The 27,497-nt window shown below is 40.3% G+C and overlaps 1 protein-coding gene and 1 non-coding gene across 2 annotated transcripts in view; one reads left to right on the forward strand and one right to left on the reverse strand.

The window, feature by feature from the left end:
* LOC126426514 (U4/U6 small nuclear ribonucleoprotein Prp31-like) overlaps positions 1-27,497 on the reverse strand; it is a 171,953-nt gene that overhangs the window by 121,410 nt on the left and 23,046 nt on the right. The gene's annotated exons all lie outside the window — the stretch shown is intronic.
* Positions 950-1,023, forward strand: Trnak-uuu (transfer RNA lysine (anticodon UUU)). The gene has a single exon. It is a non-coding gene; the product is annotated as a tRNA-Lys (tRNA).

The raw sequence follows: 27,497 nt of genomic DNA on the forward strand, positions 1-27,497 counted from the left end.
CATCTGCCTTGACGAATGCTGGCTGGTTCCCCTTATTCCGCCTCAGCTACACTGTGTCGGCGATTGCTGCGCAAACACTGTCTCCACGTACACGTACACCAGAATTACTCTACCACGCAAACATTTGGTGTTACACTCGTCTGGTGTGAGACGTTCCCTGGGGGGTCCACCGGGGGCCGAATCGTACAATAACCCTGGGTTCGGTGTGGGGCGGCGGAGGGGTGAAGTGGACTGCGGTAGTCGTCGTGGGGTTGTGGACCACTGCGGCTGCGGCGGGGACGGAGCATCTCCGTCGTTTCTAGGTCCCCAGTTAACATACCATAACATGGCTTTATTTATTTTGGAAGTAAAGACTCTCTGCCTCTTATTATATAGCAAGTCATACATTTTGTGATTTTACATGTTACATCGCACAAATTCAGTTTTACTGTTTCATTACTAGTACATTTTTTGAGAATTTTACAAAACGATAGCATAAAAGAATAGAAGTCTAAAAAAGTGCGAATGTATGTATGCAGCTTTGTTTAAATTTGTTGCTAGCTTATATAACGATAATAAATAAGAGATGTAATAGGTTGTGGATGCATTTTAAATTAAAATTGTGCTGAATCAAAGAAATAAGAGATGAGAATAATAAGAAAGGAAAGAATAAGCTCGAGCAGCATCTAACACATGGCACTACACTGAATGAAAGGGAAGCTCTACAGCCTATGACAGGTATTTTACTTTCCTCAGAGGTTTTCTTAATACGTAGGCTGAACACTGTTTTGTATGCATTTTGTAATAAAATGTCGTGCTTGGCGATGTCATTGGTTTATGAGCCTCGCTACAGTGTGCATGCACGTGATCCACGTGAAGAGGCGTAAGCAGATGCTACCATTCTGAGAGATACCTGCAGAAGGTATACGAGTTGCATTGATAAACAGAGCAGAAGGTAGTGGAAACGACGGCTTCCGTGGCGCAATGGTCTAGCGCGTTCAGCTTTTAACCGAAAGGTTGGTGGTTCGAGCCCACCCGGGGGCGAAATCGTTTTAATCGTCACCGATGTGAGGACAAACGCCGTCTTTGTTAGAGATACACAGCTACTGTGATGATATATGTGTGTTTGCACGATGCCACACAGCCTTATACACATTCAGCCAAGTGACAATCGTAGGTAAATACATGGCCCTACACAGACGTTCTACTGTTTTCCTAATTATTCGTCATGTGTGACACTGCAGTAGAGCGACGCCCACTAAAGAAGCCGTATTTTTTACATTTAATTTCAGCGTATACACCGCGAGTGCCATACGACAGGGCCACTCTCTCGATGTCGATTTGTATTTGGTGTGCCTTAAGCGTCGGTCTGCAGGAGGCCGCTGTTGGCCGAGTGACGTGCCTATTCTTTCCTTTAAACATTCTGTGTGTTTGGTATGGACCTGTTACAAACGTGAAATTACAATGAAATCCAGACCATTAGCTACTTACAGGCGTTGATAAATATCAATGGGGACAGTAGAAAATATGTGCCCCGTCCAGGACCCAAACCCAGTATCTCCCGCTTACGTGACACTCTATCCGACTGAGCCATCGAGGACACAGAGGGCAGTGCGACTGCAGGGACTTATTTCTGGCACGCTCCCTGCGAGACCCACACCTCCAACTAACGCTACATTTTTAGTGACCCTGTCCAGAATACTCATTACTCGCAGCAGTCAGTCTACCGATTTCTGTAAGAGTTTGAGCAATGTTAGTGCATCCGCACTGTAGAAGATCATTGGCCGGCAAGCCTTATCTGTATGAAGGTGGTATCTGTTCTTCCGGACGTGTCCAAAAGAACAGATACCAGGTTCATATTCATGTTACAAATGTGGCTTGGCTCTGCTAATACTTGATTAATAATATATTGATTAAGTATGTTTCAATGTGTTTTCCAACTAACGGTAACAGCGGAGATTGCGAGTTGCTTTAAAACGTCATAGTCTGCTGCATCAGGTGCGATGGCTCGGTAAAAGTTCGAACCAATCATATCTGATGCAGCAAAAGAAGAAAAAATGTCACATATTATGAAATGGTATAAGAACCAAGTGCATAGAGAGATAGACTGATTCCATTTAGTGCTGGAAAATCTTAGCTTACTTTTACTATGTTTGTATGTGTATCTTGCTTCATTTCCCGTGTGTGATGTTGTGGGTTGGCAGGAGAGTCAACACCGTATTATTAGAGGAAGCCAAAAGGCACGCGTTTTAGCTCACGCAGGCTGGCGTGAGGTTTGGAACAGGACAAGGAAACTAGACTTTAGGAAAACGGACGTAGCTGGTGGAATACTTAACTTTAATACATTAATGATGAGCGTCGCTCTTGACGGTACATGACTCATAATATCAATAGTAACTGATAATGGCGCCTTGCTAGGTCGTAGCAAATGACGTAGCTGAAGGCTATGCTAACTATCGTCTCGGCAAATGAGAGCGTATGTAGTCAGTGAACCATCGCTAGCAAAGTCGGCTGTACAACTGGGGCGAGTGCTAGGGAGTCTCTCTAGACCTGCCGTGTGGCTGCGCTCGGTCTGCAATCACTGATAGAGGCGACATGCGGGTCCGACGTACACTAACGGACCGCGGCCGATTTAAGGGGCTCCGGAACGCCCTATACTTGCAATGTTAAAATAACGCTTATAAATTACATCTTTCCTCACAAAGAATTTGAGGTAGGAAGTTGAACTTTTTACAGATTATTTATTGGAATATGGGCTACAACTTTACACAGGGATTTTACAAAATTTTAGTTCAGTTATTAAAGATGATTTTCTTTCAATTGTAATGAAAATTCACAACATTTTTTTGCAATTTTTTATTTATATATTCAAAAATATACAGTTTTTTGGAAAAAGGCTGTGTTAAATTATGCAGAAGGTACTGTGTAACATTTACTGAAAGTTTGAAACAAATATGTTTGGAAGATCCTTAGAAAACATGTAATTAGTATGAGAAAATAAAAGTTTTGGGAATCGAGTGACAAAGATTGGATTAACTTTTTAGTGCATTCCAGGTCCATAGGATGGATTATCTTCATCCTCTGCAAACTACTCCTCCAGCTTCCTCTTGTTCCTCCTCCTGTTTACTCTTGCTTGTATTTCTAGACTCTTTACAGCCCTGTCTGCAGCCCGAAGGCGTTTCTTATCTAAAGCAAGCATCGCTCGTTGTTGTGTTCGTAGATTTTGCTACCATTTTCTTCAGTTGCAGTTACTGCAACACTGTTCCAAAAGGTGGTCATGTATGAACACTTATCACATTTCAGTTGTATTTCACTAGCAAGTCCTACGTGCTTTATTACGGAGAGTTCCAGACCAACTTCACTACAATGAATACATCTTACACAGTTTGAAAAAATTCCTTTGAGAACCGACATATCAAATATTTCATTCACATCCGATCCGCCCATAAAACATTCATAGTTTTCACTCATTGAACCAAGCTTCTTCTGTGAAGTATTTTCTTTCCCACTTTGACTGCTATGGGCAGGTGTACTTGAGAGGTTAGGTTCACTCACTTGCTTATCGTCTTTATTGTTTACAGTAATAACACATACCTTTGGCTTTCCAACATTTCTCCTTTTCTTAAAAGCCTTCAGAGGATTTCTAATAACTTTACTTTTACTCATTATTATACTTCAACAAAACAGAGACTCAAGAAACAGAATTAATTACGAATATTTTCGAGATAACGACAGAGTAAATAAACATGAAACAATCGACAATCACACCAGCGATATATATTGAACCATCAAAGGTTAGCCACAACACATACTTTATCTCGCATCACTAAAATGTACCTGATGAACACGGACGTTAATAATAACACCATTTGACAGCAGTTTAACAGCACCACAGTGGGTCACGCCCATGTACAACACATTTCAAAAAAAAATTTAAAAATAGTTGTAGTCTTCGGAATTGAATAAATTATATATCTATTAAAAGGTAATAGTCTGCAGATTCAGAAAACGCAAAAAAGTAAAAATTGAACTTTTCATGATTTTGAGCCTTTCCGGAGCCCCTTAAAGGCTACCACCTAGCAAGTGTGGTGTCTGGCGGTGACACCACATGTGATATAGCATCCGGGTCAGTGTCTGTGTTTGTTTCTGTATCGTTTACTACGTATTGCTGATCTGGAGCCTGTCTTATTCTAGGGTATGGTCTCTCCTGTTTGAAAGCCGCATGTAGTGTCCTTGACATAACAGAAGCGTATTTAAAAATCGACATTTCGCGCCATTGTTCTGTAAGTTGGCAGTACTGTTATCATTGAGGTTAGGAATGCCTTACAGGCGGTAGCATACTACAGACAAGCGAAACGCGGCCACAATACCATTTCCAAGTCTGCCCCACTTGCACCAACGAAGAACAACACTCTGCCACAGTTTTCTGAAAAGTGAACATACCAAACCTACTTAAATCCGTCGGCGATGAACGTCCAGTATGGTGATACATATCAATCACCGCAACAAGTGCAGGCTGGCGCCGATAAAAGTAGTCCATATAAGTTCAAAGGAAATGCAGTGAAATTACACAAACGAAGAGCTGAAGTGGACTTGCCATTTACTCACCATGGAAACTACGGTGAGAAATACATGTATGGGAGATGCTGAATGTGATCCCCTGCAAAATTAATACACAGTTGTGAACGTCTAAGGCCGGTATTACACTATCATATTTCATTGTCAAAGCTGATATGTCAAATATTTATGTCAAAGAAATTTCCAGAATGAGATTTTCACTCTGCAGTGGAGTGTGCACTGATCTGAAACTTCCTGGCAGATTAAAACTGCGTGCCCGACCGAAACTCGAACTCGAGACCTTTGCCCTTCGCGGGCAAGTGCTCTGCCAACTGAGCTACCCAAGCACGACTCACGCCCCGTCCTCACAGCTTTACTTCTGCCAGTACCTCGTCTCCTACCTTCCAAACTTTACAGAAGCTCTCCTGCGAACCTTGCAGAACTAGCACTCCTGAAAGAAAGGATTTTGCGGAGACATGGCTTAGCCACAGCCTGGGGGATGTTTCCAGAATGAGATTTTCACTCTGCAGCGGAGTGTGCGCTGATATGAAACTTCCTGGCAGATTAAAACTGTGTGCCCGACCGAGACGCGAACTCGGGACCTTTGCCTTTCGCGAGCAAGTGCTCTACCAACTGAGCTACCGAAGCACGACGCACGCCCGGTACTCACAGCTTTACTTCTGCCAGTACCTCGTCTCCTACCTTCCAAACTTTACAGAAGCTCTCCTGCGAACCTTGCAGAACTAGCACTCATGAAATAAAGGATATTGCGGAGACATGGCTTAGCCACAGCCTGGGGGATGTTTCCAGAATTAGATTTACACTCTGCAGCGGAGTGTGCGCTGATATGAAACTTGCTGGCAGATTAAAACTGTGTGCCCGACCGAGACGCGAACTCGGGACCTTTGCCTTTCGCGGGCAAGTGCTCTACCGACTGAGGTACCCAAGCATGACTCACGACCCTTCCTCACACCTTCAATTCTGCCTGTACCTCGTCTCCTACCTTCCAAACTTCACAGAAGCTCTTCCGCGAATCTTACAGAACTATCACTTCTAAAAGAAAGGATATTGCGGAGAAACGGCTTAGCCACAGCCTGGGGGATGTTTCCAGAATGATATTTTCACTCTGCAGCGGAGTGTGTGCTGATATGAAACTTCCTGGCAGATTAAAACCGTGTGCTGGACCGAGACTCGAACTCGGGACCTTTGCCTTTCGCGGGCAAGTGCTCTATCGACTGAGCTACCCAAGCACGACTCGCGACAAGTTCTCACACTTCACTAATCTGTTAGCGTTTAAAAGGGGATTCAAAATAGTTCATGTTTACACTGCATATGAAAGCCGATTCCCGCACAGTAAACAAGCAACACAATGTGCCGTTTGTGGAAATGGTTCAATTGAAATAGTAATATCTACCAACACGGTCACTTGACTAGAATACAAATGAGGCAAAGATAGCCCTTAGGGTAGGGTGACCAAACCTTCCAGAAAACCGGGATTGTCCCGGTTTTCATTCCTGTGTTCTGGTGTCCCGAAAATTTGTTTCGGGACGCTCAAAAGTCCCGGAATTCAGTTTTTAAATACATTTCGTGAAACTTTCTCAATTTTTTGGGGATTTCGCTATATTAGAGGAAATACAACACAAGAAATTAATATATTTTAGCTTATTTGCCTAAAACCTCCATTGTCCCATACTAGTAATCACAGTATCAGTATTGATACACTCAGGCAATAATTTACTTTGAGCGGTACTTTGGCCAACAAGTAGTAAGCTGTATTATTGTAACAGAGCTATGAAACCGTCCGATTGTCGCGCCGCTTACTCACACACTCATTGTCAGAACAGTGTAGTAGTTGATGTTTTCTCAGACGAACTGCAATAGTCGTCGACTCACCTCGGAAGATGTTCTCCGTAGTTGAGAACGAAACGTCAGGGAGAAGAAGTTCTACAGATCGACCACGGCAATTTAGCCCGGAAGAGTTTACTGATAAAGAACTGCAATAGTTTTTTCTCATATTAGTGGTATTATTGCTGCAGTACTGTGAAACGCAATGCCGAAACGTGCCTGCAAGTTCAGTGACTGTTATTCCAGGGAATGGAATTTCATTAAGAAAGATCGTTTTGATTACGAAGCAGAGTGTTCCGTATGTAACTTTTATTAGTATAAGTCATGGTGGACGTTCCGACATAGTTGATCACATTAGGTCAAAGAAACACATTAACAGATACAGTGCACCGAGCTGCAGTAAAACTCTACAATATTATTTTGTGAAACATCAGTCAAGTGAAGAGACGAAAGTTCGAGCAGCCGAGCTTACACTAGCCTACCACACGGTAAAACATCACCAAACATCTCTGTTAGAACAGAGAGGCTTAAGGAGTTCTGGGATTATGTGGGAACTGAATATGTGAATGTAATGTGTCACTCGAAAACTCGCTGGTTATCACTGTTTCCAGCAGTTGAAAGAGTAATCCGCCTGTTTGAACCGTTAAAAGATTTTTTCCTAAATGAAGACAAAGCCCCCAAAATATTGGTTCAGTTTTTCAGTAACCCTTTAAGTGAAGCCTACTTATGGTTCATTCACTTTGCAGCATGAGATAAAGGAAATTGTGGGAAGCACGAAAAGTGTAATAGAGGTAAATGATGTTTTGAAAAATACTCTGGAAACTTTTACTAAGAGGAGAGAACAGCAGTTCATTTCTTTTAATGTTAAATCTGTCCTTAAAAGAGCAGAAGTATCAGAAGCAGCGGAAAGGAGTTTTAGGGAAGAAGTTAACAAATTTTATGACACTTGTGTAGAATATCTCAGCAAGTGGAGCGCCTCATATTTACCCTCATCGCCGGTGTTTGATTGTATGTTACTGAAGAGAGTGCCAAAATGGGAAAGTGTAGAAGAGACAGTTTCTTATTTGGAGAGTAAAGAGACTGAAATCGATGATTCCATCAGTTCGGCATATTGACAAATTTTGTTGAAGAAAGTCTTCACAAGTGGAATGATGAAAAAAAAACACCATTGGAATGTCATGAGAAGTGGGTGAGTTTTTTTTTAAAGCTGTGACTGTCTTAAGCATTACTCTGAGTTGGTAATAATTGCAAGGTATTAATTTTGCAATCCCAGCCCATAATTCCAATGTGGAAATAATATTTTCGTTCAAGAATATCCAGTGGACTGATGAAAGAAACAGAACGGAGGTGGACTCTCTTGAAGTAATCCTGCAGATCCTGTACAACTACAAAATGGATTGTGCTGAGTTTTATCACTGTGTCTCAAAGACATGATCAAGAAGGCTGGAGGCAGTGAAAAATACCCTTTTCTCCAAGGACAGTCAATTCCATCTACAAGTGCTCAGTAATATTAAAGCTCATGTTAATATTAATTGATTAAAAGTTGAATGGCTGTAAAATTTTGTAAAATCGTAATACATTTCTTTATTACTGTATACGTTTATTAAATGTCATTAATTATACAGATACTCTGGATTATATCAATCTTTTGCATCCTCTTATTAGTTATAATAATCGGGTTAACAAAATGTATCAACAAAACATTAATATTTAAAATTAAGAAACCTGGGTACATGTGTAATGAGGTGTCCATTGGCACCCGGGGGAATGTGTCCCGGTTTTCACCGAAAATAATTTGGTCACCCTACTCTATGATAAAATTCATAACTTAGTATACTTTAGCTCATTCAGAAACTGACAAATAGGTTTACTGTCAATACAGCTTTAACATATACAGTAGAGTCCCGTTAATCCAAACTATTTGGGACTGGATCTTGTTAGGATTACCGATTTGTTCGGATTAGCCGGAATTACGGCGAAGAGTTTCTAGAATGAAGTATACCAAGCATATTAAGTAAGTACCCCATGGTAACAAACGGAAACAAGTGTGGGAACAATGGCTCACTCACACTCCCTGCCCTTGCTATTGTGCATTGTTGAGACCTTTGTAGTGACTGAGGTCAGTGAACTGCCAGTTGGCTCACAAAGCGATTGGTTATGTTAGTTATCGATCGCTGGCACTCGTAAACAGTTGTACTGTATTCGTTCAGGTGTAGTGGTGTACGTATTTTCGTCATGAGTAAACGAAAACATACAACGTTAACTCTCAAAGAAAAACTGAATGCTTTGAAGCGGATAGAGAATGGCGAGAATGTAACTAAACTGGCAACGGAACTGGGTGTTGGTAAAGCAACCATTTGTGATTGGAAGAAGAACCGAGTGAAGCTTGAACAGCCCTGTGCAACGCCTTCGGGAAAAACATTCGAAATTCGGCACACTTGGAAACAGTCCCAGTACGAAAAAGTGGATGAAGCTCTTTTCCTTTGGTTTACGCAGGAAAGAGAAAGAGGGACTCCAAAGTGGAGCACTGGTTTAGAAGAGGGCTGTTTACCTGAACGAGTTAACGAATGGCGATGAGTCTTTTAGTGCGAGTACAGGTTGGTTGGACAGATTCAAAAAAATGTCATGGAATCCGTCAGCTAACAATTACTGGAGAGAAGCTTACTTCTGACTGTGATGCAGCGAAGGAATACTTGGGTGAGTTTGAAAAAATGGCTAGAGGGAAAGTATTCTCCCCAACAAATTTATAACGCTGACGAGACTGGCCTTAATTTTATGGCGTTGGTAAACAAAAAGCCTGGCATCAAAAGCAGAAGACCATGCTCCTGGTTTTAAAATGTACAAAGATAGTGTGACTTTATTAACGTGCTGCGACGCTGCTGGTAATCACAAGCTGCCTTTAACGCTGATCGGCAAATCTGCTGGCCCAGAGCTTTTAAAAACTGCAACATGAAGTCCCTGATCGTATATTATCGCAACCAGAGAAAAGCACGGATGAATGGTAAGCTGTTCAAAGAATGGTTTCACAGCCAGTTTGTTCCCTATGTTTGACGGTTTTCTAAGGAAGATCATTTGTCTCCCCGTGCAATCCTTTTGATTGATAACGCGCCATCTCACCCCGTTGTTGTTGTTGTTGTGGTCTTCAGTCCTGAGACTGGTCTGATGCAGCTCTCCATGCTACTCTATCCTGTGCAAGCTTCTTCATCTCCCAGTACCTACTGCAACCTACATCCTTCTGAATCTGCTTAGTGTATTCATCTCTTGGTCTCCCTCTACGATTTTTACCCTCGACGCTGCCCTCCAATGCTAAATTGGTGATCCCTTGATGCCTCAGAACATGTCCTACCAACCAGTCCCTTCTTCTCGTCAAGTTGTGCCACAAACGTCTCTTCTCTCCAATCCTATTCAATACTTCATCATTAGTAATGTGATCTACCCATCTAATCTTCAGCATTCTTCTGTAGCACCACATTTCAAAAGCTTCTATTCTCTTCTTGTCCAAACTATTTACCGTCCATGTTTCACTTCCATACATGGCAACACTCCATACAAATACTTTCAGAAATAACTTCCTGACACTTAAATCTATACTCGATGTTAACAAATTTCTCTTCTTCAGAAACGCTTTCCTTGCCATTGCTAGTCTACATTTTATATCCTCTCTACTTCGACCATCTTCAGTTATTTTGCTCCCCAAATAGCAAAACTCCTTTACTACTTTAAGTGTCTCATTTCCTAATCTAATACCCTCAGCATCACCCAACTTAACTCGACTACATTCCATTATCCTCGTTTTGCTTTTGTTGATGTTCATCTTATATCCTCCCTTCAAGACACCATCCATTCCGTTCAACTGCTCTTCCAAGTCCTTTGCTGTCTCTGACAGAATTACAATGTCATTGGCGAACCTCAAAGTTTTTATTTCTTCTCCATGGATTTTAATACCTACTCCAAATTTTTCTTTTGTTTCCTTTACTGCTTGCTCAATATAGAGATTGAATAACATCGGGGAGAGGCTACAACCCTGTCTTACTCCCTTCCCAACCACTGCTTCCCTTTCATGTCCCTCAACTCTTATAACTGCCATCTGGTTTCTGTACAAGTTGTAAATAGCCTTTCGCTCCCTGTATTTTACCCCTGCCACCTTTAGAATTTGAAAGAGAGTATTCCAGTCAACATGAAGTCCCTGCCCGTATATTATCGCAACCAGACCCCAGCAGTGAGGAATTATGTGATGGAGAAATTGTGGCGTAGTTTTTGCCGCCTAATGTTACACCACTTCTACAGCCGAAGGACCTGGGCGTGTTGCAAACATTAAAACCGATTTACATAAAACAATTTTTAAGAATGCTGATCCAAGATGATAGCATTCCTTTAGTGGACGAAATACAAAAAGGCCTATGTGAAGGATGTTGTTTATTGGGCCGCTGAGACACGGCAGAATATTTCAGAGAATACTCTGAGAAAATCGTCGAGAGAAATGTGGACATCTCTTGAATTGGAGGACAACCTAGTTGAAGATGAAGAGGAAAATCTACTATAGATTATACAATCCCTGGATGTGAAGAAGCTTGTGAAGGAGACGTAGATGAGTGGATGGCAGCGGATGGGGCATGTATGGAGAACTTTACAAGCGCTGATTTAGTTGCTGCTGTGATTCGAGACCAGGAAGAAGTGGACTGCTGTGACGGAAGTGCCAGTCAGCCTGAAAGCGACAAAGGAGAGCTGGTGGCAAACAGTGACGCAGCAGAAGCCCTTGACCTCGAGCTACATTATTTGGAGCAACAGCCCACTGCTAAACCAACTGATTTGATGTTTATGAGACGATGGCGCAAGTATGCGTCATCTAACAGACTGTCTTCATTACGCCAAAAACCAATGACTGATATTTTGTCATCTGAACAGTAGGGATAAAATTTCCGCTGTATTTTAGTAAGTTTGACAACTTTTCTTTCATTGTTGTGTATTGTTTAAACTTAATGTTTTCTTGCCAATTTTTCTAATACATGTTTAGTGTACTGTCTAAATTAAAATAGTGTTTGTGTACAGCTGTATTTAGACTAACATTTATCATGAACGGATTAACTGAACGTTCGGATTACTGCAGTTCGGATTAGCGGGACTCTGCTGTACTTTAATACAATTTACCGGGTGATCAAAAAGTCAGTATAAATTTAAAATTTGAAAACTGAATAAATCACGGAATAATGTAGATAGAGAGGTACAAATTGACACACATGCTTGGAATGACATGGGGTTTTATTAGAACCAAAAAATACAAAAGTTCAAAACATGTCCGACAGATGGCGCATCATCTGATCAGAATAGCAATAATTAGCATAACAAAGTAAGACATAGCAAACATGATGTTCTTTACAGAAAATGCTGAATATGTCCACCAACATTCCTCAATAATAGCTGTAGTCGATGAATAATGTTGTGAACAGCACTGTAAAGCATGTCCGGATTTATGGTGAGCCATTGCCGTCGGATGTTGTCTTTCAGCATCCCTAGAGATGTCGGTCGATCACGATACACTTGCGACTTCAGGTAACCCCAAAGCCAATAATCGCGCGGACTGAGGTCTGGGGACCTGGGAGGCCAAGCATGACGAAAGTGGCGGCTGAGCACACGATCATCACCAAACGACGTGCGCAAGAGATCTTTCATGCGTCTGGCAATATGGGGTGGAGCGCCATCCTGCATAAACATCGTACGTTCTGGCAGGTGTTTATCAGCCAGGCTGGGGATGATGCGATTCTGTAACATATCGGCGTACCTCTCACCCGTCACGGTAGCAGTTACAAAACCAGAATCACACGCCATCTGTCGGACACTTTGTGAACATTTTTATTGTTCTAATAAAACCCCATGTCATTCCAAGCATGTGAGTCAGTTTTTACCTCTCTATCTACATTATTACGTGGTCTATTAAGTTTTCAAATTTATACTGACTTTTTGATCATCCGGTATAGTGAGTGAATCAGCATACCTGAGGAGTGTGCTGTCATCTAGCAGGATATATGCCGAGTGAATGGGGATAAAAGTCTGCCGCAGTGTGCTACCATCTGGTGGCAGTGATGTGAACTTCTAATTGAGTGGCAAGTGTACATCGTGAACCGTGCACGTCGTTTATCAAATCCCTATGTATTGGACCCGTAAGACAATTACATCATGCAGGTTGCGCATGCGCAAAAGAACGTTAAAACATGCACAACTGAAGGTGCGCCCGCCACTCTCATGCCAAGTTTTGCGGATTATCTTTCAGATTGCAGCATTTATATTACATTTAACAGCATTCAAAGAAAAATACCAATGAATCTGCAAGGTATCGAAAGCTAGGGTGTTCATGTGCTCTTGTGATCTTACACATTAGCCGCCGCTGTCTAGTTGGTGTGATGAATGGCTGCTTGCTTTAAATTTAGGAAAACTAAGTTAATGAAGATGAGTAGGAGAAACAATCTTCTAACGTTCGAATATTTGGTATGCTGTCTGAGACAGTCACGATGATTAAATTTCTAAGCATAACAGTGCAAAGCAATACGAAGTGGAACAAAGTCGTAAGGACTGTAGCAAAGCTGAATACTTGACTTCAGTTTCTCAGGGGAATTTAAGGGACGTGTAGTTCATCTATATGAACTACATTCACGCGATTGAGCATGTGTAGAATAGTAAGTGTGACCAATTCCTGAGTACTGCTTGAATGTTGGGATCCTCACTGATTAAAAGGAAAACATCGAAGAAATTCAGAGGAGTGCTGATCGATTTGAGGCCTGAAGGTCTGGTTCAACTGCCTCTAAGCACTATGGGACTTAACTTCTGAGGTCATCAGTCCGCTAGACTTAGAACTACTTAAACCTAACTAACCTAAGGACATCACACACATCCATGCCCGAGGCAGGATTCGAACCTGCGACTGCAGCAGCAGTGCGGTTCCGGACTGAAGTGCCTAGAACCGCTCGGCCACAGCGGCCGGCGTCTGAAGGTCTCTTTTATTATGGAGATGCCTTGTGAACTCAAATGGGAATCCCTGGAGACAAAACACCGTTCTCTTCATGACACACTATTGAGAATATTTACTGAATAGGCGTTTCAGGCTGCGCGGGATTAGCCAAGTGGTCTAGGGTGCAGCAGTCATGGACTGTGCGGCTGGTCCTGGCAGAGGTTCGCGTCCTCCCTCGGGCATGGGTGTGTGTGTTTGTCCTTAGGATAATTTAGGTTACGTAGTGTGTAAGCTTAGGGACTGATGACCTTAGCAGTTAAGTCCGATAAGATTTCACACACATTTGAACATTCTTTTTAGGCGTTTGAAGCTGACTGCAGAACGATTCTATTGCCGCCAACGAATATTTCGCGTAAGGATGCCGCATATAAAAGAAAGTAGAGCCTGTACGGAGACATATACATTGCTCATTTTGCGAGTGGAACAGGTAAGGAAATAACTCGTAGTGGCACAAGTTGCCCTCCATCATGCACTATACGGTGCTTGATGGAGATGTACACTCGACAGCAAAAAAAGTGGGTCACCCCTGAATTCCAACGTGTAGGCTGCACCTGAATGTATGCAACCAACATAGCATATCTGTGTTGCACATAGTCGCAACCCTCCACAGTACAGTCGTTGTAAGATACACAATGGGTACTGCTAGAGACTACTAGAGAACACCGGTCTTTATGACAGTCCGTCCAGATGTAAAGTACAACCACGATAGTACAGAAGAGATCAGACAGTCCTTAACGTTTGTAAACTAAACTTAATTACAATAAGTGACATTTCAAATGTTATGGGACAACTAGTTTTGTCACATAAATCGTTCAGTAATCCTTAGGCACAATTAAATATTTGAGACAGTATATGGATTTATAAAGTTGTATGGCAATTGGAAACAAGTTCTTTGCTGTCTAAAAGGTTTACGCAACACATGCTGTACGTCGTTCAACGTTCAACAGGGAGAGGTTTCGCATCAACTTTATGTAATACTAAGCAGTTAAAAGAAAACGTGATTAGCGGCGGCAAGCACTCTACGGAAATCCCAACATTAACAGCGAATCACAAGTAATATCATTATTCACATTACTCATCAACAGTTACTTGTACACGAAGTTGTACTTTAAATGACATGACCAACGTCTTCGTTCTGGATCCGGATGCAAACCGAGAACGTAAAGCCATTTTTAACCAAGCAAAGCTTTGTGCCTTATCGAGACTCGATCACTAGGCAGAAAGAGACGTCAAATATTGACGTTTGCACCAGTATCAGTTATCAATTTGTAAGTAGGCTGTTTATGTTTTCTCTATGTAAGTAGGCTGTTTATATTTTCTTGTTGGCAACGTTAAGTAGGCTGTTTAGGTTTTTTAATGGTAACGCCACCTCTGTATGAAAATCACTGGCTGTGCTGTGTGCAGTCTGTGGCTGCTTTGCATTGTTGTAATACTCGCCATTGTAGTGTTGGGCAGCGGCAGCTGGATGTGAACAGCGCGTAGCGTTGCGCAGTTGGAGGTGAGCCGCCAGCAGTGGTGGATGTGGGGAGAGAGATGGCGGAGATTTGTAATTTGTCATGAACTGATATATATATTATGACTTGTGATGATATTAAGGTAAATACATTGTTTGTTCTCTATTAATATCTTTCATTTGCTAACTATCCCTATCAGTAGTTAGTGCCTTCCATAGTTTGAATCTTTTATTTAGCTGGCAGTAGTGGCGCTCGCTGTATTGCAGTAGCTTGAGCAGCGAAGATTTTTGTGAGGTAAGTGATTTGTGAAAGGTATAGTTTAATGTTAGTCAGGGCCATTCTTTTGCAGGGATCTTTGATAGTCAGATGATTAACTACATATTATTTTCAGTGCTATGTTAATGTGTTCTCCTATTTTTGCACTTCAAATTGTGCTTTTCTGTGTTATCGTGTGAAATATTGTGACAATTATGGCGTGTGAAAAACGTAACACTAGGCTCCAAACTAAACTGAGAAATAATAGTGACGACGAGCGTAGCTTATCAGCGCCGCCGAGTAATGAATTTACTAATGTTCAAAGTAGTAATTTGGTAACTGTGCACAGGGAAATGGAGCGGGCGTCAAACAATGGCGTGGACAGTGAAACAATTAGTGAAGAGGGAAGCATTATCGATCGATCGGTCGGCAATAGCTCGCCTCAGGAAGCCGAAATGACACGACACGATCTCACAAATACTGTAGATTCAGGTTTTGGATCCTCACCGTTTTCTCAAATAAGTCAAGACACATTTTCTGCTTGTCAAAATGTGAATGTTTCCGGTGCAAATTCACTGCCGAAAAGCACTGAGGAACATGTTTCAGACACCAGTGCATTTTTATTACAATTAATGCAACAAATGGGACAAAAGCTTGAAAAGTTAGACACAATGGAACAACATCAGAGACAAACACAGCAACAGTTAGACACAATGGAACAAAATCAGGGACAAACACAGCAAAAGCTTTAAAAGTTAGATACAGTCGAACAAAATCTTAAAAAGTTAGACTCAATGGAACAAAATCTTCAAAAGTTAGACACCACACTTGAACGAACACGTGAAGATTTAACTACTGAGTTACATAACATTGAATCGAAATGTCAAAAAGTCTGTAATGACGTAAAAACACAAATTTGTGAGCATTTTCAACCTATTTTTTCGCGGCATGAAAATGCATTACAGAATCACGAAGCAGCCATAAAAGAACTGCAAACCATTGTTCATGAAAATCATGAGACCTTGTGGGCTAAAATTGACTCAGTTGCATCTACCGATTCGGTTACGCAACTTGCAAAAACTCAGGAAAACTTAAAGGACACAGTAGATTCGATTTCAGCACAAATGGACACTCTGAAACTTGGTTCAGAAAAACACACTGAGGAAATGTGTTCACTATCGGAGAAAGTAGCCGAACTTTCGGATCAGGTCACTAACTTATCTACAAAGGTAGATGATGATCTGAATGACACAAGACCTGTAGCCTTCACTGACACAGAAGAGTATGAACAAATTAGAAAATTCAAACAGATCAAAATCAAATCAATACACAGTACAAAAGAGAAATCCGGGAAGTACAAGATCAGCTGACACAGGTAATTCAAGAATTACGTATTTCAGAGGATACTCGCACCCCAATACGGGAAGAGGAACACAGAAATACGGAACAGCCACAAAATAATAACACAGGGCATTTCGGAAGTTATGAAAGAAATTGTCAATGTGCACCGAATTTTGATATGGAACGGCCGACACGACCTAACAATGACCGATATGCGACTCGCCGACATGATGATTTTGACTATAAGCTGTTCATTACTACACGTAAATTCAAAACATTTAAGAATTCTGGCAACGACATTCATCCACAAGCATGGCTCCATCAATTCTCTCATTGTTTTCCTCCCAACTGGTCGTTGGAACACAGATTAGAATTTATGTGTGGCTACTTAGAGAATGAACCAGCTGTAAGAATGCGATCGGTAATTCACGATTGCCACAGTGAAGGAGAGTTTTACCATGCCTTCCTCTCAGCATATTGGTCTCAAGCTACACAAGACCGTGTAAAACATAGCATCATAATGATGAAACGTTTCGAACAATCTGAATTTTCCAGTCTTATGAAATATTTTGAAGACATGTTGCACAAGAATCAGTACCTGTCAAACCCATACAGCCCCTCAGAACTCATCCGCATTTGCTTAATCAAATTACCTGAACATTTACGACATATTATTTTGGCAGGACGTTGCAAAGACGACATTGAAGCTTTTCAGGGACTGTTACAAGAACTAGAAATTGACACTGACAATCGCGGAACGCGAAACCAGGAACACAACAATTACAGGTCACATCCGTCGCAATTCCGCGATGAAAGAAGTAATAATTTGACACGACAAGGCTATTATCACAACACAAATCGTGACCAAAACAGACACCACCCGTATGACAACCGTTGGCAGAGTAGTAATAACTACAGGGAAAGATCACCTCTCCGTGGTAATGACTATCACAGAGACAATAAGAGAAACAGACAATATGGGAACCAAAATAAATACTATCAAGGGAGACAGAATAACTTTAGACGCAATGGACCAGCGCGCAGTTACGATTCAGGGAGAAATTCTCCACCATGTGACCGACAAGAAAGAAACTATGGAATCTACCGACATGACGACAGACGATATGATCGTAACGACAGACCTGAATTGCATCAGAACTGGCGGGATTCAAACAGAGCAGGGCCCTCTCGTCACGGTGAATTTGTAGAAGTTAGGTCTCCAAATCCCAATAACGACGCGCGCCAACAAAGAGACAATAGGCAATGACTCACACCGCTGGCAGCAACAAAACGTACTTATGAAATTGATGACGCAGCTGCCGTAGCTAGTAATTACGTAAAAATGGAAGACATTAGGGACATCTTACTCCAGGAACACGACGTAAAACTTAACAACATTGCATATCCTGTGATTCACATTACTGTAAATGACGTAAAATTTACGGCAGTACTTGACTCTGGCAGTCCCATCTCAGTAATTAGTGAAACAGCCTTTAGCAAATGCAACAAATCGAACGATTGCCCCACACTTCCGTTACGTAAGATTAAATTACAAGGTGCAATCTTTGGAAAAAGTGTAGATGTACGCCAACAAACCAATTTAGAATTCTTTTGTCAAAGCCACAGCTTCTCTATGAACTTTCTCATTGTTCCATTATTGTCGACGGAAATTATATTGGGAGTAGACTTTTTGAATGAATGCAAAGCAATCTTAAACTTTCACGATGCTGAAATAAGTTTAGAGAAAGAAGGTAAGTCAATAGCTTTGAAATTTGAAGATTGGCTCTCAAACCATGACGAGGAAATTAATCGGCTTTACCTTCTGTTAGACAACAGTTCGGACTTTTCTACGGAACTAGACACTAACAATCACTCTGCAAGTACTGACAGGGATGATATCGACGGCGCATTTGACACTAATAAGTTAATTCAGAATAAAATTCAAACAATTGAGAATTGTAATGACAATGATAGGCAAGACCTTTTTGAGATTTTACAAGCACATTCCACAGTTTTTACTCACAAAACAGGAACAATCAAGGGATTTCAATACCAATTTCGTGTTCGTGAGCATACTAAATTTTGTGTTAGACCATACGTAATTCCGGCGCATTATAGGGACCGTGTTAGAACAGAAATACAATCTATGCTTAATGAGGGCATTATTGAGCCTGCAGTAAGCTCATACAACAATCCATTACATGTTGTTGAGAAGAAAAATGGATCGATCAGGCTTGTCTTAGATTCGAGACAAATCAATACGATCATTATTCCTGAAACAGACAGGCCGCAAACGTTAGAAGAACTTCTTCAAAATTTTAATGGTGTAAAAGTGTTGTCTTCCATTGATCTCAGATCCAGCTTTTATCAGATCGAACTTCATCCAGAATGTAGAAAATACACAGCTTTCCTTTGTTTCGGCGTTTGTTATCAGTTTCGGAAACTTCCCTTTGGTTTGAACATTTCTTCGGCAGCATTCATTCGTGGGCTAAATTCCATATTACCTGAATTCTTAAAACGTCACATCACCTTATATGTAGACGATATTCTGATAGCAGAAGCCTCATGGGAACAACACAATCGCATCCTCAACAGCGTGTTACATATTTTTGCAGAATCTGGAATTACAGTTAACTTGGAAAAGTCTGAATTCGGTAGGTCAAAGGTGAGGTTTTTGGGACATATTATTTCTTCTGAAGGCATTCAGCCGGATCCTGAAAAGCTAGAAGCAATCAGAGCCATTCCAGTTCCATCCACAAAAAGACAAGTCCGCAGTTTTCTAGGTCTCGTAAATTTTTACCGTCGTTTTCTGAATATGCAAATTCTTGTTACACCAAAACTTTGTTCTCTCACTGGAAAAAATACTATTTGGAACTGGGACGAAGAAGCACAGTTGGAATTCAATTCTTTGAAAGAAGCGTTACTTCACGCGCCAATCTTAGCTCATCCAGATCTGTCACAAGATTTCTGCCTTAGCACGGATTCTTCTAAAGTCGGTCTTGGTGCCCATTTATTTCAAGAAGCCATAGAAAATGACACTACCGTTCAGAAAACCATTGCTTTTGCTAGCCGAGTGCTAACAAAATCTGAAAAAAATTATTCCGTTACTGAATTAGAAGCTTTAGCTATCGTTTGGGCATTTAATAAATTCCGTTTCTTTGTTTCTGGTAAGCACGTAAAAGTATACAGTGATCATCGTGCATTACAATTTCTTATGTCTTCAAAATTAAATCATGACAGGTTAAAACGTTGGGCATTGTTTCTGCAAGAATTCCGCTTCACAATAGTCTACATTCCCGGCAAGGAGAACATTGTTGCGGATGCACTGTCACGCGCACCGGCTGGGCTTGAGAAAAGTAACACAGAAGGCAACCTCGAGAAAAATTTCAGTATTCTTTACATTCAGAAAGTCGCCTTTGAAAACTTCATCACCACATCATTAAAGGACATTGCTCATGAACAAGATAAAGATCCGATTTGGAAGGACATCAAGAGCAAATGGCATGAAAAGACACACACACAGATTCGGCATTATTACCTGGTTAGAAACAACATACTCTTCAAACGCTGCACTGTTGATGACAAGCTATGGGTACTTTGCATTCCAGACGATTTTGTTAATAAGCTCATTTGGTACATTCATTTCAGCTACGCACATTTTGGTCCACGAAAATGTTATCATATTCTTCGAACGACTTGTTATTTTAACAATATGGAAAAAAGAATTCGAAGAGTCTTGTCTATTTGTAAACTTTGTCAAAAGGCGAAACCATCTACTGTCTCACATCGTGCTCCGTTGTTTCCTATTATTCTTTCTAAATTAAAAGAATTTGCGGCTGTTGATCTCTTGGGACCGCTTGTCAGAACATCCAATGGATTTTCGTACGTTCTAGTCGCTGTTGAACTTACTTCAAAATTTGTTTCTTTCACTCCGTTACGTAAAGCCACTGGACGGTCTGTATCCAATGCCTTTGTTAAAAATTTCTTACGTGAAGTTGGACACGTTAGTAAAGTCATTTCAGATAACGGACTGCAATTCAGATCTGCTGTTTGGTCACGCATGCTTCGCAACCATAAAATCAAACCTGTTTTTATTTCATTGTACTCACCACATTGTAACCCTTCCGAACGGATTATGAAAGAAATCAATAAGCTTTGCAGACTTTATTGTCACAGAAAGCATCAGCATTGGGACAGATATTTACACTTATTTCAAAATGTGCTGAATGAAATGCCTCATGATTCCACTGCTTTACCACCCACTCTTGTACTAAAGAATGAAGAACCACCGAACAGAATCAGAGAGCTTGTACCTTTCCCAAATACACGTAAACTTCGACACAAAGACATAATTGATTTGGCTCTTAAAAATATAAAATCTGCAGCAGACAAAAGGAGAAAACTACACGGTAAAGCAAATGCAAAGAAGTTGTATATTGGTCAGAAAGTTCTCATTAAAGCTGATTCATTGTCACATAAGAAGAAACACTTGAGTCACAAATTCTTTCTAGTTTACAATGGACCTTACAGAATCCGACGTATACCACATGATAATTGCGTTGAAGTTGAAACTCTGCGTACTAGGAAGAGTAAAGGTTTACGCCACATTTCACATGTAAAACCGTTTATTGAAAGATAATCTGCTTTTTAACTTAGTCTTTGTCATAAAATTTTTCGCTTCACATTACTAATATGCTTTGTCAGACTTAGAATCTGTTAACATACAACAATGTTTGAAGTTAAATATCCAATCAAGAACCAAGAGAACTTATTTAAACAGAAATGACGAATGCATTGTTATAGTGAACAGATGTCACAGTGTTATTGTGTGTGTACATTCTTGCTTGTTTGTTGCACAATTACGTAACGACTATAAGGCTCACATACTTAGAACATTTACCAGTACTGATAATGAGATTTTAATGCAACATTTTGGTTTATTTGAAAATACATTCTGAATTTAATGTGCTTTCTGAGAGATACCAGATGACACAGAGGTTAGTTTATGTGACAGCTACACGATTTTTATCACAACGCTACTAATGAGTGACAATTTACAATGTTGCTTTTGCGGTGTATCTGTTTTATATCTGCACAGTTTTCTGTTTTATTCTGGAAAGTAAAACATGTTTTAGTAGTAACTTTTGTGGTATAGCTACAATGAGATTGCCTTTTCCGTAGCACAACAATACGTTACAGCACAGTACTTTCCTCATCACGGCAATAAGCGTAATAACTAAGACATTTATACGCAAAGCATTTCACTTTTGTGTATTATGAGGTAAGTACATTGACTTCTGCAGAACTTAGCTTTCGGAGGACGATAACTACGACACTTCCACAGAGATTATGTTGCAACAAGACGCACATTTAGCGCTACAGGACACGCATTTGAGTGATTAATTTTGTACTTAAAACATTTATTTTTAAAGATATTTGGAGTACAACGATACAAAGGTTTTCTGTGATACATTTCATTCCATTGCTGTAATCTGTAACACCTGAGGGTATAATTGCATAAATCCTCAGGGGGGTACACGCCTACTTTGTGTACCATGTGTGTGGCAACCACAAGGAACCCTAGCTAATATGGTATTTGCTTATACAACTTTACACATCGGTACCATATTTTCTCTAACACACAAATTACACAGCTATCTGATCATGTAACTGAGAGATAAACTTTTTTTATTACATCAGTGACATATGTTTATGCAATACACAGTTGGGTAACTTCACACTTATGAAACTGTATTTTGTCTGTACTTTGTAAACTGTTCATATTTTTTCGGAACCACTGTGATACTATGATAGCTTTGAATGATGTGTTTGGTATGGATTCATGATTTTTAAAGTACGTTTGAGGCAGATGACACTTTTGACATGAGCAGAGAATTTTTTTAATTATTGGAGGAAGCTACGACGATTTTGAGATTTGACTGAGGTGTTATGATGTTATTTTTACGACGACGATGTGTATTATGCTGCTCAGGTATGTTTACGATTAATAGGCTGAGGCTATATGAGTTATTTGATTATGCTTCATATTTATAATGACGAAATATTGACGAGTGTCGATGGATACGTATATGTGTAATAAGGTAAGGAGTAATGAATAGTGGGTAGGGACTCTTGACTTGTGAAACAGGATGTTGGAAACCAAGAAACGTACTTTAAGAGTTATGAAATGTGTGACTGTATCACAATGCTGACGAATATTTTATTTGGACACTTATATTTATAGGATTTTCTTTCTACAGATTTGTAACGCAAATTCTTGACCTGTGAAATATTTTTACATGAGACTGACACTGTAGCGGAAACTGCTGTCGTAAATATTTCCGTAAGAAAGTTAACGGACCACCTACACATAATGCGTCGTGGGCACCCAGCTGTGTCAGACGTCTGGAGAAAAAGCCATTAGCGCGTGCCTTTCAGAGCACAGGAAGAAAAAAAAAAAGGGACGCCATTAACCTCGCTTCTGACATTCCTTTGTAGAAAGCATCGCAAAAACGACACGGTCGAACTTGAAAACATATCATTTTTGTAATGCGTTGTGGGCACACAGCTGTGTCAAACACCTGGAGAACAAGCCATTAGGGTGTGCCTTTCATCGCTAATGCGACACCCTCGTTACTTGAAAACATATGATTTTTGTAATGCGTTGTGGGCACACAGCTGTGTCAAACACCTGGAGAACAAGCCATTAGGGTGTGCCTTTCATCGCTAATGCGACACCCTCGTTACTTGAAAACATATGATTACTCACACTTTGTGCTAATTACTGAAATGCTTATGAATTGATGGGAAATATTCGTACATCTGCACACCTGATTATGACAAGTGTCTTTCTCCGAGAGCTGAGTGCTACTGACTTACGAAATGCCACATGACTATTGAATGATTTTCATAGTTGCTTATTTCATTTGACACCTGTTTTCCAGCTGTGTTGCAGCATTGCTTTTATAAAATGAAATGCATTTACTAATGTGAACACTTTCTGTCAACAGATCTATTAAATAATTATTTTATGATCCACATTCTTTAAAAAAGGAGCACTTGGAAAGGAAAGAACAATAAGAAGGAACTAGTAACAGTAACACATAATTTTCTTTTCAAGTACATGGTAATATTTTTTTTTTACAATAATTTGTTATGGTGCACCACTTTAATTACTTAGACATTAAGATGTGATTATACATTTCCCTTATCTGCATTGTTATCTTTACTGTAATATTTTTTCTGCTTGAGCTATGTCATGTTTAGATATAAGCTGCTGTTTGCCAGGCATAGTGCTACTGAACTTTAATTTGTGTTACTCTGCTAAGCCAATTTTACTACTCATTGATTTTTCATGTTGCTGCACATTGGCTCATATTAGTTGTAATTTTGCATTTTATCTGTTAATTTAGATTTACTGTAGCTTGCTTTGCAATTTTCCAATTTTTTGTTCATTGCTGTTTGTGTTACTTATTTTGTGCTGCTGCATTGCCTCGTCCCTTAGTTTAGCATCTGAGCTCAGTAGATTTAAGTTAGCTTAAGAGGGGGTAGCCTCTAAGAGAATGAGTTGCGATGAATTGGAAGAAATGCATTGAGAAAACAGGTTTAGGTAGGATTTTCTTGGAAATAAATGTTGAGGTAAGAAATGTGTGAACATATAAATACAGAAAGCATGCTTAGATAGAATTTTTTTGGTGGAAACAAAGGATGAAATAAGAGGAAAGATATATGAAGTTTTGGGTTGGACTGCAGTACCAAATGTTACACTGAAAACGAACCCTGTCCTTTCCCATTGGTGTTATCCCACTATGTGTTTGTGTACCCTTGTGTATTTGTTTTCTTCCTGTCTCTGTGTAATTTCATAGAATTTTTCCCTCTTTTAATATTAAGCTACATTCACTATGATGAGGAATACTGTTATCCTCAAATATAATTGGCATTAATAATATGTTATTTACTTTGTAAAGATATTAGACATTATTCATTCTGTTTAAATGCTCATGTGTGAAGTTGATGTTTCGCAAGTTATTCTGATCTTCTATGTATGTACTCATGTCATAATTCCTGTAACACTGATGTATATGTCTATATCTATTCTTTTGTAAAGCCTGTACTACAAATGTTATCTATATTGTTATGTTTTTAATGATGTATTTTGTACCTTTTGTAATTATATTTTCGTGTTATAATATTGTAATTGACACCAGTTAATCAAATTAAGTAACTTGTAAGTTACATTTCACTGCACACGTTTCTGTTGGTCATAGTATATGGACAATATGTGAGAAGTAGGGACTGATAGTGTTTGCATGTGTGTTAATGATTCAGCAAGGGACTGGATAACAGCATTGCTCGTTCTAAGGACAATTCCAAAAAACTTTGTGAGTGCACAAGTGGTGGTTTATGGACTTGCTATATTATCCGCAAGACTCTTTAACGGTGATTGTGCACCTGCACAGTCACAACAGATGGCTGCTGGCTATCTCTCCAAGGACTACAGTGGGTCTGCATCTTTGATGACCCACCAGTACCATCATCTCTACAAGGACTACAGTGGGTCTACATCTTTGATGATCCATCAATACCATTATTTCTACAAGGACTGCAGTGGGTCTGCACCTCTGGTGGCCCACCAATATCGTAATCTCTACCAGGACTACGGTGGGTCTGCTCTGTGATGACCTACCTACCAACATTCATCAAAACTTCGACTGACTCTGCAGTGGGTTTGCTCTGTTGTGGCCCATTACCTGTCAGCATGTCAAGAGTCAGCACTGTCTTTCCGTTGGAAGGACAACACTACTTCTTCAAGACTGTACGGAAATCCACTACTTCTATGTGCAATTTCTTTTACTAATGAGAAACTGTAATTACTATTATGATGAATGATCATGACTATCTTTATGGACTGTGAGAAAATTTTAGCTTTTGACCAACATTGTATCAATAAGTGTGTGCATTTTATATCTTTGTTACTGTAATTGTGAAAAATTTTTGTCAAATCTGTATTGGCCAATACCCAAAAAAATTTGTAAAAAATTTTTGTGGGGAGCATGGGGGCTATGTAAGTAGGCTGTTTATGTTTTCTCTATGTAAGTAGGCTGTTTATATTTTCTTGTTGGCAACGTTAAGTAGGCTGTTTAGGTTTTTTTATGGTAACGCCACCTCTGTATGAAAATCACTGGCTGTGCTGTGTGCAGTCTGTGGCTGCTTTGCATTGTTGTAATACTCGCCATTGTAGTGTTGGGCAGCGGCAGCTGGATGTGAACAGCGCGTAGCGTTGCGCAGTTGGAGGTGAGCCGCCAGCAGTGGTGGATGTGGGGAGAGAGATGGCGGAGATTTGTAATTTGTCATGAACTGATATATATATTATGACTTGTGATGATATTAAGGTAAATACATTGTTTGTTCTCTATTAATATCTTTCATTTGCTAACTATCCCTATCAGTAGTTAGTGCCTTCCATAGTTTGAATCTTTTATTTAGCTGGCAGTAGTGGCGCTAGCTGTATTGCAGTACCTTGAGCAGCGAAGATTTTTGTGAGGTAAGTGATTTGTGAAAGGTATAGTTTAATGTTAGTCAGGGCCATTCTTTTGCAGGGATCTTTGATAGTCAGATTGCGTTGCGCTAAAAATATTTTGTGTCAGTTTAAGGACAGTCGTGTATAATTGTTAAAAAGGGGACGTTGCAAATTCTCAACTTGAATGTAAATGACGATAATGTTCGTACGAAAGCAGGAACCCTGATATGACAATTACCTTCTTGGTAATTAACCTCGAAAGACGTTGTATAGTGTTGCATTGTAAAGGAATAAAGGATGCACATGTTTAAAATTGAAATGTCATCAAGTAATGCTGGGGACAAAGATGCGAACCCAGCACCTAATCGGATTGTTGAATAAGTACGTAAAATCAGAATGTAGATATCACAGTTTGTCACCAGTAGTGGGGTTGGAACCTTAAATGACGACTGAAGTTGTATTAGCTGACCGGGATTCGAACCCGGCCCCTACCGCCGTCGTTGTCTAACCAGGAACAGACGAGAAATGTCCAATGTTGGTCCATCATCAGCGAGATGTGCACACGTTTAACTAGAAATAAGGTGACGAAAACGTCTATGCTGACTGAGAGTCGAACGCCAAACACATAGTTATGAAGACACGTTAATAATCAACTTCATATTCAGTAGTAGCTAGGAGTAGCATGTTTAGTTGCAAACCTTAAGGCCTTACTCATCCCTAGTAACGTCTTGCCTAGTATCTGCGATATCATGATGTTAATTTACAAGTGGATTGACTGCTATAAAGAGCAATGTTCTCTAGTAGTCGTTATCATTGAGATATAAATGAAGTGCCTCAGCAGAAAGTAATTTCCGTCGTGCAGCACGTATTCTTTCAGAGACACTGAGTACATTTTATAAGTGCACAAAACGTGTATTATACAGGGTGAGTCACCTAACATTACCGCTGGATATATTTCGTAAACCACATCAAATACTGACGAACAGATTCCACAGACCGAACGTGAGGAGAGGGGCTAGTGTAATTGAGTACCACTCCTCCGCTGTTCGATCGTGTGTATCGGAGAGCACCGAATTGCGTAGGGATCCAAAGGGGACGGTGATGGACCTTAGGTACAGAAGAGACTGGAACAGCACATTACGTCCACATGCTAACACCTTTTTATTGGTCTTTTTCACTGACGCACATGTACATTACCATGAGGGGTGAAGTACACGTTCGACGGGCGTTTCGTAGGACGTGGAGGACGCATAAATTGGCCAGCCCGTTCTCCTGATCTTACACCTCTGGACTTCTTTCTGTGGGGTACGTTAAAGGAGAATGTGTACCGTGATGTGCCTAGAACCCCAGAGGATATGAAACAATGTATTGTGGCAGCCTGCGACGACATTACACCAGATGTACTGCGGCGTGTACGACATTCATTACGCCAGAGATTGCAATTGTGTGCAGCAAATGATGGCCACCACATTGAACATCTATTGGCCTGACATGTCGGGACACACTCTATTCCACTCCGTAATTGAAAACGGAAACCACCTGT

Source organism: Schistocerca serialis, chromosome 11 (assembly GCF_023864345.2).
Source record: "Schistocerca serialis cubense isolate TAMUIC-IGC-003099 chromosome 11, iqSchSeri2.2, whole genome shotgun sequence".
NCBI lineage: Eukaryota > Metazoa > Arthropoda > Insecta > Orthoptera > Acrididae > Schistocerca > Schistocerca serialis.